The 12,538-nt window shown below is 46.1% G+C and overlaps 1 protein-coding gene across 6 annotated transcripts in view; it reads right to left on the bottom strand.

Moving 5' to 3' along the window:
• The window catches only part of Chst15 (carbohydrate sulfotransferase 15), an 85,614-nt gene that overhangs the window by 71,007 nt on the left and 2,069 nt on the right, over window positions 1–12,538 (bottom strand). Inside the window, exon 1 of one of the 6 annotated variants that reach the window (XM_033761374.1) lies at window positions 12,495–12,538. The exons of 4 other annotated variants lie outside the window; for them this stretch is intronic. The gene's annotated coding sequence lies outside the window, so the exon portion shown is untranslated. The remainder of the gene's footprint in view (window positions 1–12,494) is intronic. One more of the 6 variants, XM_033761372.1, reaches the window with a different exon arrangement.

Raw genomic sequence — 12,538 nt, 5'->3', positions numbered from 1 at the left:
GCCCTCCGTATTCTCTTATTCTGCAGTCTGGGCACAGCAAGTGTGACATGGAACCTAGTACTCCCCAATCTCCAGGAGAGCTGCTCCACGAGGCTCTCATAGCAGAACTTGCTAAGCAGAGAGAACATTCCAGCCACGAAACATGCATATCTACCTCAAGAGGCTCAAGTGGGTCTTGGAAACAAAGTGCTTGAAAGGATGGTCTGGGGACACAGCCAAGTCCTGAGAACTGCACCCTCAGTCCATACAAAACCCCCAGCCCCCAGAGGTCTCCAGTTTGGCCCCTGTATAACTCTTTCAGTTTCAGCACAATCCTTTAAAAAAACAACTGTCTAATGTATCCTGGAGTCACAATCATAGCCTCTTGTTTATGGGTTTGGCCAGATCAGATAAAATTTCATTCTCTGAAATGGTTCCTAATTTAATTACTCCCGGGATAAGGAGTTGGCTTCCCACCACTGCAGGGAAAGAACTAGAAAGTTGCTGGCGCCACAAGTTGCAGTTCTTGCTTGGCAGCTGGTAGGGATGAGCCGTTCTCAGGCGTTTGTCAGGTCAGAGAGGATTAGAATAGTGGACTGAGGCAGGCAGCCACCATCTGTCCACCCAGCCCTGACCTACTGCCCCTGGCCAGTCAGGAAGGCAACCTGGGGTTTTACCTAGAGTTTACGGGAACATTCAGAATAATTAAATTGCGACTCCAAAAATCTGGATTCAATTTGGCTCTGTGTGTGGACTCCCTAGGCCTCAGTCTTTCCTTCTCTAAAAGGGTGCTGAACTATTTTCACTGGAGACCTTTCCAACTCTAAAATTCAAACTATTCAGTATCTCAGCCAAGATCATAGCAAGTGGGGGACAAAGACCTCATTTAGAAACCAAGACTTCTCTAGGGCCAGAAAGAAAATAAATAAACACATTTTATTATTAGGAGAAAGCAAAAACATTTCAAAAAATATAATCCTAGAAATAGACACATATCTGCATGAAAAAAAAAACCTGTCCACAAATGTTTACAACAGCATTTTTCATAAGAAACAAAATATGGGGAAAAGACAATGTCTATGAATGAACAAGCAGATAAATAAAACTGTGGTATAACCAAAGCATAGAATATTATCTGGCCATAAAAAAAGGAATGGCATACACATGCTGCAACTGGGATAAACTGTGCTTACCTATGCAAAGGGAAAGATGTCAGTCACCAAAGACCACCACGTTCTATATGATTCTGGTCATATGAAAATCCAGAATCAAAGAATTAGGATAGACAGAGGCTAAAATAAATTTATAGTTACCCAGGCTGAGAGATGTGCATATAGGAATGGGGAGACAAGGGAAAAGAGCTAAAGGGTGCAGAGTTTCTTTTTGAGATGATGAAATGTTCTAAAGTTGGCAGAGGTGAAAAACAAATGCTGACCAGGTTGTGCAGAAAAGGGAACTCTTCCACATTGTGGCAGAAGTGTAAACTAGTGCAACCACTATGGAAACAATGTGGGGACACCTGAGAAAGTTAAAATTAGAGATTCCATTTGACCCAGCTATATCTCTTCGGGATATCTTCCTGAAAGAGTTGAAGAGTTAAAGTGATACATGCAGGGCCAGGGATTTAGCTCAGCGGTTCGGTGGCCTGCCTTGCAAGTGTAAGGATTCGAGTTCAATCCCCGGTACCAAAAAAGTAAATAAATAAAATAAAAAGTGATACATGTGTACCTATGTTTACAGCAGCACAATTCATAATAGCTAAATCTTAGAAGCAGCCTAATACTCATCAACAGGTGAATAAAGAAAATGTAGGTATATACACAAAATGGAGTACTAATGAGGCATAAAGAAGGATATTTGAGTCATTTATAGGAAAATGGATGCACCTTGAGACTCTAATGCTGAATGAAACAAATCAGACACAGCAGGTTAAATATTGTATGGTTTTCTCATATGAGAAATCCAAAGTATAAATAATTTGGAGCAAAATAAGAGATATACTGTAGGAAACAGAGAGATAGACATTTTAGAAAACAGAACTGGGGTTGGGGAGACAGGATAAAAAGGAAGGGAAAGGGCAGTAAAAAGGATCAAGATACCATGTGTATATGGACCCATGCCCCAGAGCAAATGTATTTATCAAGTATCACAAACATATACTAATAAAAAAGAGAAGAAAATTGGCTGTGGTGATATAATGCACATATCTGTGACTATACCAAAAAATACTAAATTATATACTTTACATGAGCAAACTGTATGGCATGAGAATTATATCTCACCAAACCTGTTTTTAAAAAGAGAATAGGTTTTTGCTCACTTTGGGAACATATATACTAAAAAGAGAATAGTTTCAATGGGTTAAAAAAAACTGCTGTATGATTTTCAAAATAAATTAGATGAGTTGATTTATAATACATTATATTATATATATATTTATATAAATTATCCAGTCCTGGCAGCTTCTGAGCAATTCAAAGGTGATTTTCAGTGGGTAAGTCTTTCTCCTGTAATCTAAAATAACTGCTGACTCAAAAGTGAGCAGGCCTGCATTTTTCTATTGATTTGTTTCGATTTTAACAGCTGAAAGAAAATTTGTATTTCACCATTCAAATGGCAACTAAAGGCTCATGTGCTTTTTAATACATCATTTTTATTCAGATCCAAAAGTGTACAAGGAAAGGGATCCACAGACTTTCAACTGCCGACCAGAAGGCAAATGATTTTTTTTTTCCTGTCTTTTCTTTCTTTCTTTTTTTTTTTTTTGGCCTGGAAGACAATTTGCTGAGATTACATTTGTTAGTTCCTACTCTCCTGTTCTGTATATCCTCCCCATCTAATTTCTCACTGAAACTGCTATCAAGTGGATATAAATAGCTTTGCAGAGTTAGGGCGACACAAAATGTCAGGCTGATACTGTTCTCATTAATTGGTGCATCCTTTCATCCCCTCATTTATTCTCACTGATGACTTTCTTAGGCAAGTTCAGCAGGTCCTGAAAGCAGCTATTTCCTCTGACTTTTAACACAGTACACTTGGATCACTGTCCCAGTGTGGCCTTGGATAGGGTCTCTCTAAAACACATGATCTTTATCAAACACTATGACAGTGAGGGTCACACCATCATGGATGAAGATTACGATGACCACAAGAAAGATAATAAAGCATTTCCACAGTTCAACAACACCCAGAGCATGGAAGACAATGGCCCCCATTCTTAAGCTCCTATGATGTGGCTTTCAGGTGAGATTTGGTCAAGGGGCCAAATGGGAAACTCCATGTTTGATGATATATGGCACAGGAAGGGATAAGAACTCAGGGTCAGTCATTCATCTCCCCTTGGACCACCTTCTCCTTCATTTCTTCTACCATGTGGGGTTCAACATTCTGAGATTCCAGTAAAGGAGAGGCTCCCAAATGGAAAGATGCCAGACACTCCTACACTCAGGACTCCATACCCTTGGCAAGATGCAGATGGGGAAAGAAAGCTAAAAGATCTCTGCTCTCAAGGATTCTGGTCCAGAGCCATCAGAGCTCTGTGGGATGCGGGAGGAGCTGTCTCTCCCCAAGGGAAGGGGAATGGGCTGGCTGGGAAGCACGTACAACATATGCCCCTTGGTTCCAGGCTTACAAGGCGTCAGAGCTACTGCCGGGAGCTGGGGGCCAAAGGTCCTACAAGTCTCTCGCTAGGACCTTCCTGGCTTTCGTCTCATGTGCTCTTCGTCCTGCAGTGAGAGGAGGCTGCCAGCTGGAGGGCCAGCCTGGATTTGGGGCCTGCTTGGGGACCAGGCTGCTCCACTTCCAGGAGACCAGGTAACCTTCACTTTCCCTTCTCTATTTGAACTTCTGGTCTAATGAGTTGTTTTCTTGGGTTTTTTTTTTTTTTTTTGGGGGGGTTGTTTCTTTGTTTGCTTGCTTGCTTGGTTAGTTTTGAAACAATCTTCCTGTGTTGCCCAAGCTGACCTCAAACTCCTGGGTTCAAGAGATCCTCCAACCTCAGCCTCCTGAGTAGCTTGGACTACAAGTTCACACTACCATGCCCAGCAGAGCCAGAGGGTTAGGAAGTATTCAGAAAAGGCCAACTAAACATGCCATTTAGTATGCTGCTTCCTTTGAACTAAGGCCACATGGAAAGAGGACAGAGGCAGAGGCTCTCTCATCTGCCTAGAGAGGATCCTCTAGCAGAAATTCAGTGCCATGAATCCTCTGTCTTTGTTACTTTTCTGTTGCTGAGACCAAATACCCAACACCCAAAGTTAAAAGAGGAAAAGTTTATTTTGGCTCACAGTTTGTAGAGGTTTCAGTCATAAATTGGCCAGCTCTAAGGCAGGGCGGCATGGCAGAGAGGCACTGCAGAAGAGAAACAGTTCATGGCATGACAGGGCAGGCAAAAGACAGCAAAGTAGCAAAGCAGCAGCAACCACAGCAGCCTCTTTCTGTCCTTTATATTCTATTCAGGCTACCCATCCTTGGTAGCACTCACACCCAGGGAAGGCCTTCCCATTATCCACTCCCAGAATTATGCCAAACCGATCAGTGGACTAATTTAATAATCACACACCCTTGATTCCAGCATCACACACTGTAGATCCAGCCACCTCTTCAAAGCCCCAGCTATCACTGCATGAGGCTTTGGAGGGACATCTAGACACAAGCCATAACACCCTCACAGGCTCTCAACAGCCAGGTAAATTAACATGGATCAGAGAAGCGGAGGCTAGAGGTTGACCATCACCTTCATCCCCCCTATGCCACTCTTCCTCCCTGTTCTCACCTATTCTGAGACTGCTCTAAGACAACCTTGATGACTGGAAACCAGAACTTTGCTCCGTAACCCTCCTATGACTTCACCAAGAAGCCCCTAACCCCTACTCCTTTCTCTGGCTCAGGATGGCCTTCAATCATCCCTACCTTTCTTTTTAGTCTTCTGTTTTGCAGGATACCTATGACTCCTACAGGTATACAATCAAATATTGGTTTTCTCCTTCTCATCTATCCTTTGTTAATTTGATTTTTAACCCAGCCAGAGAATCTAAAGGCATAGAGGAAGTCACTTTTCACCTCACCTCGGTTAGGGCTGCCTCAGAGACAGTCTCAGGAATGCCTTTCCCCAGTACAGGCAGAGAGCCCAGCCAAGCTCCACGACAGCCTTGTCACTCCCTTGGAGAACAGAGTGGGCCAGAAAAGCAAGCAGCATTGGACACTTCTGGGCTTTTTTCTAAGACAATTAAAAAGTGAAGCTTCCCCCTGGGAATCTGAGGAAGACATCACACAGAGGCCCTCCTAGTTCAACAATGGGTCTCACCGCAATAAAAACTTCCGACTTCCTCCACTAGGCCACGGAAAGGGCACTGACCCACTCTCGTTAGAATCCTCCTAAAGTAACAGCAGCTCCGAGATCAGGACACAGAAGTCAACCAGCAGAAGCCAGGCCCCCACCTGCATGTCCAGGATACAGGACCGAAGAGACAGGCCAGACGATCCCAGGAGGCCTGGGCCCAGTCTGCCCCCATAGTCCTGAAATTTAACAGACGGAACTGAAAGAATCGCACAGTGACAAACTCTGCTACCCAGCCCAGATTCCCCCTGGGGCCAGCCCACTTTCCTGGAATCCTGGAGATCCCTACACACACAAAGCAAACATCATTTGCTGTGTGCACATTTAGAAGAGTCTTTATATAAATAGATTCACAAATCAGAAGAAAATAATCCTCGGTAGACCAATAGTCTGATTTGGGGTTTAGAAATTATGGTTGCTAAAAATGCATGCCATAGCATACTATATATTTTAATGCAAATATTTACATTCCAAACAAAGAATCCTGGAACATAAAGACAAGCTATTTATACCAGCTATAAGAAATGCTAACAGTCCCTGCCTCTCATCTGGGTTCATGGCTCCTGCTTATATCACTGAAACACCACCTAAATTTCCACAGTATTTTTTCCCAAGACTCTCGAGGCACAGCGGGGGCGGGGGGCAGCTTAGTGGCACTGTACCTGCCTTGCAAGCTCAAAGTCCTGAGTTTGATCCCTAGTCCCTCCAAAAAACCCCTATGGTCATTACCTTTTTTTTTAATATCTCCCAAAACTGATGCCAGAAAGTCCAAGGTCATTATAGTACGCTCTGGATTCTTGAGTTTATTATAGGCAAGCACTTAGTCTCCTGTGCCATATTACCAAGTCCAGGATTTCTTTCTTCCCAGTGATGCTAGAGTCTCCAAGAGAAACTGGCCCTTGGAAGGATCATTCTTAATTGATGTGTGAATTCAACAAATGGCAGTCACTCATAATTAGGAGAGTCTAGCTTTGTGAAAGAATAACAAGTCCCACATACCCTCTTACTATACAGGGGCCCATCGGGTCAAGTGAGAAGGCCAAACCCAGGAAAAGGGAACCCAGGACCACATGGGACAGGTTCAAAGTTGAGAAATACAACAGAGTGGAATTGCAGAAGTCAGGGGAGGAAGGTTATACTTAGGCTCATAGGGGAGATGGCAGGAGTGACTAGCAAAGGCTTCCTAAAGACAGTGACAGTGGGAGGGCAAGGAGAGAAGGCTAACAACACAATGAAGGAACAGGACAGGCAGATTTGGGAGTTACCCTTCTCCCGGGGATGGGGAGACTGAGCACAGCAAGGGAAATTATTTCAAAGACAGTCCAGTCTAGCAGATGTGCAGACCAGATGCGAGGACAAAGGAAGATGAGACAGAAAAAGATTCCCAGGCTGACAATCAGCCACTACCTGTGCTCCAAGTGAGTTGTTAGAATGCAGTCTTGGGGTCCATGAATAATTGTTATCTCCATTTGGCTAATCACCCTCCATCTGCCCAGAAATGAGAAAGGGACATGCTTCTTGAATTTAAAACCAGTTAATTTCCTAGAGCAGATGACACCTGAATTAACACACGATGCACACTCTGACCATCCCTATGTATTGTATACCTAATCGGTGTCACTCAGCCCTCACTGTGAGCCAGGCACTGGGCTCTGCACTCTACTGTTTCCTGCCCAGTGGAAGCAGTTCCAGGAGTCTACACTTAGTGGTGTCTACCTTGTCCAAGGAATGTGGAAGAAGGAACTAGACCTGCACAGCCCAGGCAGGCCTGGCCCAATAATAAATAGTTACTTCCAGTTGAGAAAGGGGACTACCAGAGAAAGGCCACCGGTTCCCAGCTCTGCACATGACACGGTGGGTGAGCCTGTCCCATTCTCTAACACCGGCTTCAGTCAGGAACAAACGTCACATATGATCTCTGCCTGTCTTCTTCAGCATCTGTCTCTCCACAGGTTCAGAACTCAGTGAGAACAATGGCACTTTTCTGAATTTGGGACACTTTCCTGAATCCTACATTGTACTTTCTAATACTCAAATGATCCAATAAGGTAGAGATTATTAACTTCATTTTATAGAGGAGGAAACAGACACAAGAATAAGCTACTTGCCAAGGTCATGGAACAAAGAGGAGTGACAGGGACTCGAGCCTGAACCCGTACGGAGCCCAGGCTCATTCACGACCTAGGCAGCCCCTCCAAGCACCCACAGAATCCAACATCTGTCTGTGGCCCCAAACATTTGCTGACCAGAAATGTGAAATGCTGGCTGCTCTAACTTCCATAAGTGACAGTGCGCTGACAGTCACGATGAAAGGGCAGACAAGCTGCCACACCTCTTCAACAGAGCTGACATTAATCATCCATCTTACCCTTCCTCCAACCTCTCAGATGCAGAGATGCAGGTTTTGATTTCAGAGCAAAGCTATCCTGGGCCCAGTCCCAAGGACCAGGTACTCTATGGACACAGAAAAGTAGGAGAGAACTCCATCCTGCCCTCCTTCTCAGTAGCCACACCACTATTTTTTTGACCACAGGAAGCAAAATAGCCCAGCAAGGCACATATTCCATTTCAAGAGAAAACATTAAACTATCAAGTCCCAGCATACTGTAAGAAAAACATAATTGTGCCTAGGCGGTATCTAATTATTCACCCATGTTGGGGTATTTTCTAGACACCTGGGTGACTAGCCTGACTGTTTCAATATTTTCACCACAAACAATTCTGGAACGTGTCCAAGTTTCCATTATAATGACACCCTCTGCTTTTGAGGATCTGCCAGCTTCATTTTCTTCAGAAACTTAAAAAGCCTAGACCAGAATGAGTCCCAGAAATATAAAATAGGTGTCACCAGTCAGGAGGCTCTCTGTTCACCTACTCAGGACCCTTCTAAGCTTTAGAGGCAGACTCAAGATGTGACACTCAAAGTTGAGCTACACCGGCACTTTTCCACCTAGAGCTGCCTGGTTTCCTCTCTGCTTAATTGCATCAAGGAACAGCACAGTCAAACTGACCCACAGCCTGCCCACAAAATCAGTGAAGGGGGCCCAGAGGGCAGCTGCCCACCCAGTTCCCTCCTTGCACAGACGAGGAAACAGAGCTCAGAGAGGAAGCCACAGGCTTCAGGAACTGGAATCCAAGGCAACCGAGGGATCCTGCCCTTGTGTTTTTTGAGGTAGAATATGCTAGAGAATATGTCATGTCCCCTGCCAAGACATACATAAATGCATAAAAAATTAGACATGCAATTTCAAGGAATTCAGAGACATCCCTCCATTCCTGGATTTGAGTTCCACAGCCAAAAACAAACAAACAAACAAACAAACAAACACAAGAGCCAGTGTTCACTGAGTGATTACTGTGTATTGGTGGGAACTGTCCAAACACCTGCCAGGGTTTAACTCTTTTATAGGACACGGACATGGTGGGAGGAGGTGAAGTAGCTCAGAGCCCTCTAACCTCTAGGTTCTAACCAGGCTCCCCCTGCACTTTCCCAAGGCCCAGGAAGCCTCCTGTCAACAGCATTATGCAATTCTGACTTGCACAGTTCTGCCTTGTCCACTAATCTGAGTGCTATGCCACTGTGCATTGAGTGCTGACTCTCTGCCCCCATGCACCTGACCAGAGCTGTGCCTAGCAGAATGCACAAATGCTGCAGATAGCTGCTGCAGATGACTGAGATGCGAGTCCCCTTCCTTCCACATCCCTCCAATACTGCAAAAATGAGAAACAGCTTCCCACTCGCCACCTCCCCCAATTTAACCACTTGCTGATTCACACCTGCTTTCTCCTTCTGGAGCCCCGACTGTTATTCTCCCCACCGCCACCACCTCTACCACTATCCTCTCCTTCCTCCATTCTCAGTCCTTGCTCCCTTCTCTGCACAACTGGATGACCAAAATCTCAGGTTGTGTGGTCTCCAGCAGCCTCCCAAACATCTGGAAGAGGCAGAGGAACACATCTGTCTGCAGAGGGCCACCTGTGATCTTGTAAATGCAACTACAATGATCAACTCCTTCCTCTACTTTCATATTTTAAAAAGTCTACATTGGCCAAATTAGCATAAAACCTTTATTTTTCTCTCTGGATATTTAACTTGAGTATACTTAGTAAATGGTATCTCGTGCTGCGGAGACACAGGTCTACACAGACATCATTTTGTATTGGTGCTTTATTTTAAAGGAGAAGCGATCTCAGTGAGAAATCAGATCCTAATACTTGGAAACAATGAAGAAATACATTGTGCAAGTTAGAGCAGTCAGTCTCCCAATGCTTAGTCAGCTAAGTGCAAATAAAATCTTTTTATTCACAGCCCAGGAATAAAGCTACACTTTGAAGTAACTTAATATCATACCTGAACTTACCAATTTATAGACCAAAAGAGGGGGTAGGTTGCATTATTCTTCCCAATGATTGAGTCACTTCTAAATCACATGCTGCTGAAAACATGTCCTCTGATTGCTGGAATGAACAGCACTCCCAAGCCAGTTATGATTTTTTAAAATAGTTCCTCCTTTTAGAATTGGTAACAACTCCCCTCTCTCGTACAAAGGGGCTTCAAAAGACATCTCTGAAATCCTGGGTCTGCTGAGGCCACAGGGAGGGAGACAGGATCAGGACATGTAGACAGGAAACGTGTGAGCCTCCAACTGCACGGACAGTCCATTCATCTAGGAGTTTGTTACGATTCCAGCCCAGCACAGAGGTAGTGAAGGAGCCAGCCTACAACAATCTAGGGCTAACTTTGCACTTAACGGTTGTGTTACTTTCAACAAGTTACTCCACTGCTCTGATCCTCAATTTCCACAACTAGAAAAGAAAGCTCCTCAATCCACACCTCTCCTGTACCTTATTTGGTCTTGTTTCCCCTCCTCCCTAGGTCTAACCACACCTTAGAGATCAAGAGTCTGTCTGATAATGGCATGTTTGCCCCTCCTATGAAAGATGGGACCCTGTATAATCCTATCTCCCCAAAGGCTCAATTGTGCAATCTACCTGTTGAATAAAACTGTATGAGAAATTTTATGTAGAGTCTCACTGTGCATGCAGTGGGGCTCATTAATTAGCTACCAAAGGCATGACACACAGGCATTTGAAGAAACCTCAACAGGCCTCATTTCAAGCTCCATTCAGCCATAGGCCCAATAGGCAGCCACCAATTCTTAGTCCTTTGGCCACAGAGGGGGTGATTCTGAGAGGATCACATCCGCCTGACAATGCGACACCCTCTTCAATACAAAAATACAGGGCCAAATATTGAGCTTCTGACTCCTGGAAGGGAGTCCAGTCCGCTACCCTGTTTCTCCAATTTGAGCCATATTGCAATACCCAGGCTTGAGAATTAACCAGACCAGTCAACTTTGTTTATTCCCAACTGGCTAGCGCCAAGAGGAGGCTGCTCCCTGTTGTAGTCAGACCCCGCCTCCATTCTCCCTCTCCCCCCAGCTCCCAATGCCAGCAGGGCACTTCCCAGCCCAGCACTAGTCTACAGCTTCCTGTCATGCAGGTTCAAACCTCCCAGGCTCCTGTAGTTAACTTGGGGTTATTTGTCCCTTCCAGCACAGGAAAAAGCAAGTGCCTCTTCCGACACTCAGCTTTGCAGGCCAGGTTCGGAAGCAGGGACAAGCGGAGAGAAAAGTATGAAAGGAGGCAGCAGCCCTCACAGCAGCCACCGAGATGATGCTGAATCCTGGGTGAGGACAGAGGTCCAGTCATCTTATGCTTTAGTCACCAATGGAAAAAAAAAAAAGCAAAGCAGATCTACACAAAATCGTAGGGAACTTAATGCCACACACTTCCACATGACCCCCAAACTGCTGTCATGCATGCACGTTCACAGGGACATAGACACAAGGCACTGCTGGATTTCCGTCAGAGGGCCCCTGAGGGAGCTTCCGGGGAGCTAGGCTGGAAGAGAAATCTGGCCTTGCAGCTCCATTTCCTCCTCACTTTTGCTCTACAAGAGCCACTTCACTTCCTGACTCAGTTTACCCATCCAGGCAGTCGTAGAAAAATAATCTTCCTCCTCGCCTTTCCTGAGCTTTGGTGGAGAAAAAACTGTTTGACATAAACTAATTAAAAGACAATTTTATTTCCACGCCATGTGAACAAAATCGTGTATGATGTGTTTATGTATCAATCAAGACATTCTGGTTCAAAGCACGATTTGTAAAATCAATAAATGTCATATTCTGGAAGGAGGGGATCCTGATTTTGCAATGTTCCGGGTTGGGGTGGTAGAAAAGCTCTAGATGACAGGATGGTGTGTCAGGACCCAAGAGAAACTTTGGCCAAATATCTAGGCTGGGTTTTCTCCTAGGCAACTTCTGGGAGTGCAGATGCTCTCAGATCCCCTTTCTGAGTGACAACTTTAATCCTGCAAGGCATCCCGAGTCTTTAAGGAACTGCAGTGGATGGGGGAGGGGGAGACCGCAAGCCCCCACTCAACCTCTCTGAGTACTGGTCGAGGGCTTCCCAGCGATACAACTTAATTCCTGGAAACTCCAAGTCATTAACGTTACGAACGTGGACATGGCAAAGGAGCCAGGGGTCACAGCGTCTCCGCCCGCCGGGATACCTGGGAAGCTCCCACTCCCGGCCCTCCCGGAGAAGCTCTTCCAGCCCCAGCCTTGCCACCTCCTTCGTGAACCTTTCTCCAGCCGCCGCCGATGTCCAGCCACGGCCAGCAGCTTGCAACAGAGCCCCAGCCTTCTGTTTCTACACCCTCCGCTCAGCCGTGCCGAATGCCCAGGGCCAGAGGACAGGCGGACAACGTGGGCACGCGGAACGCCAACAGACAATCAGCGGTGCCCAGTACCCAGGCGGCTCCGAATCCTAAACACGCACACACGCGCGCGCACGGCGGCCAATCCCTCAGCCCGAGTCGGAAGGCGCTTCCACAGTTCTTCATTCATTCCCCCGAAAGGCCAGGTTCCCTTCGCCCCTGCACCTCCATGAGAGATCCCAGAGGGCTCCACGGGGCCAATCGCGCCACGACTCGCCACCAGCCTCCCACAGCCACCGCGTTGTCACCACCAGCACGCACAGCACAACAGATCGCACTCCACCACGATCAACTGCGCTCGTCCCCCCCTGCCCACCCCCAGCGCCGGAGTCACTGCCTTCCCGAATCCCCACAGCCTGGCAGCCCGCAGCCCGGGGTTCCCCGCTGCCGACCCACCGCGCTGTTCAGACCTGCCTCGCTTGGCTCGCCGCGCCCAGACT

Source organism: Fukomys damarensis, unplaced genomic scaffold (genome assembly GCF_012274545.1).
Source record: "Fukomys damarensis isolate Sample0158 unplaced genomic scaffold, DMR_v1.0_HiC HiC_scaffold_8, whole genome shotgun sequence".
Taxonomy (NCBI): domain Eukaryota; kingdom Metazoa; phylum Chordata; class Mammalia; order Rodentia; family Bathyergidae; genus Fukomys; species Fukomys damarensis.
Note: the sequence above shows the minus strand (reverse complement) of the source record. Positions and strands in the feature narration are given on the sequence as shown.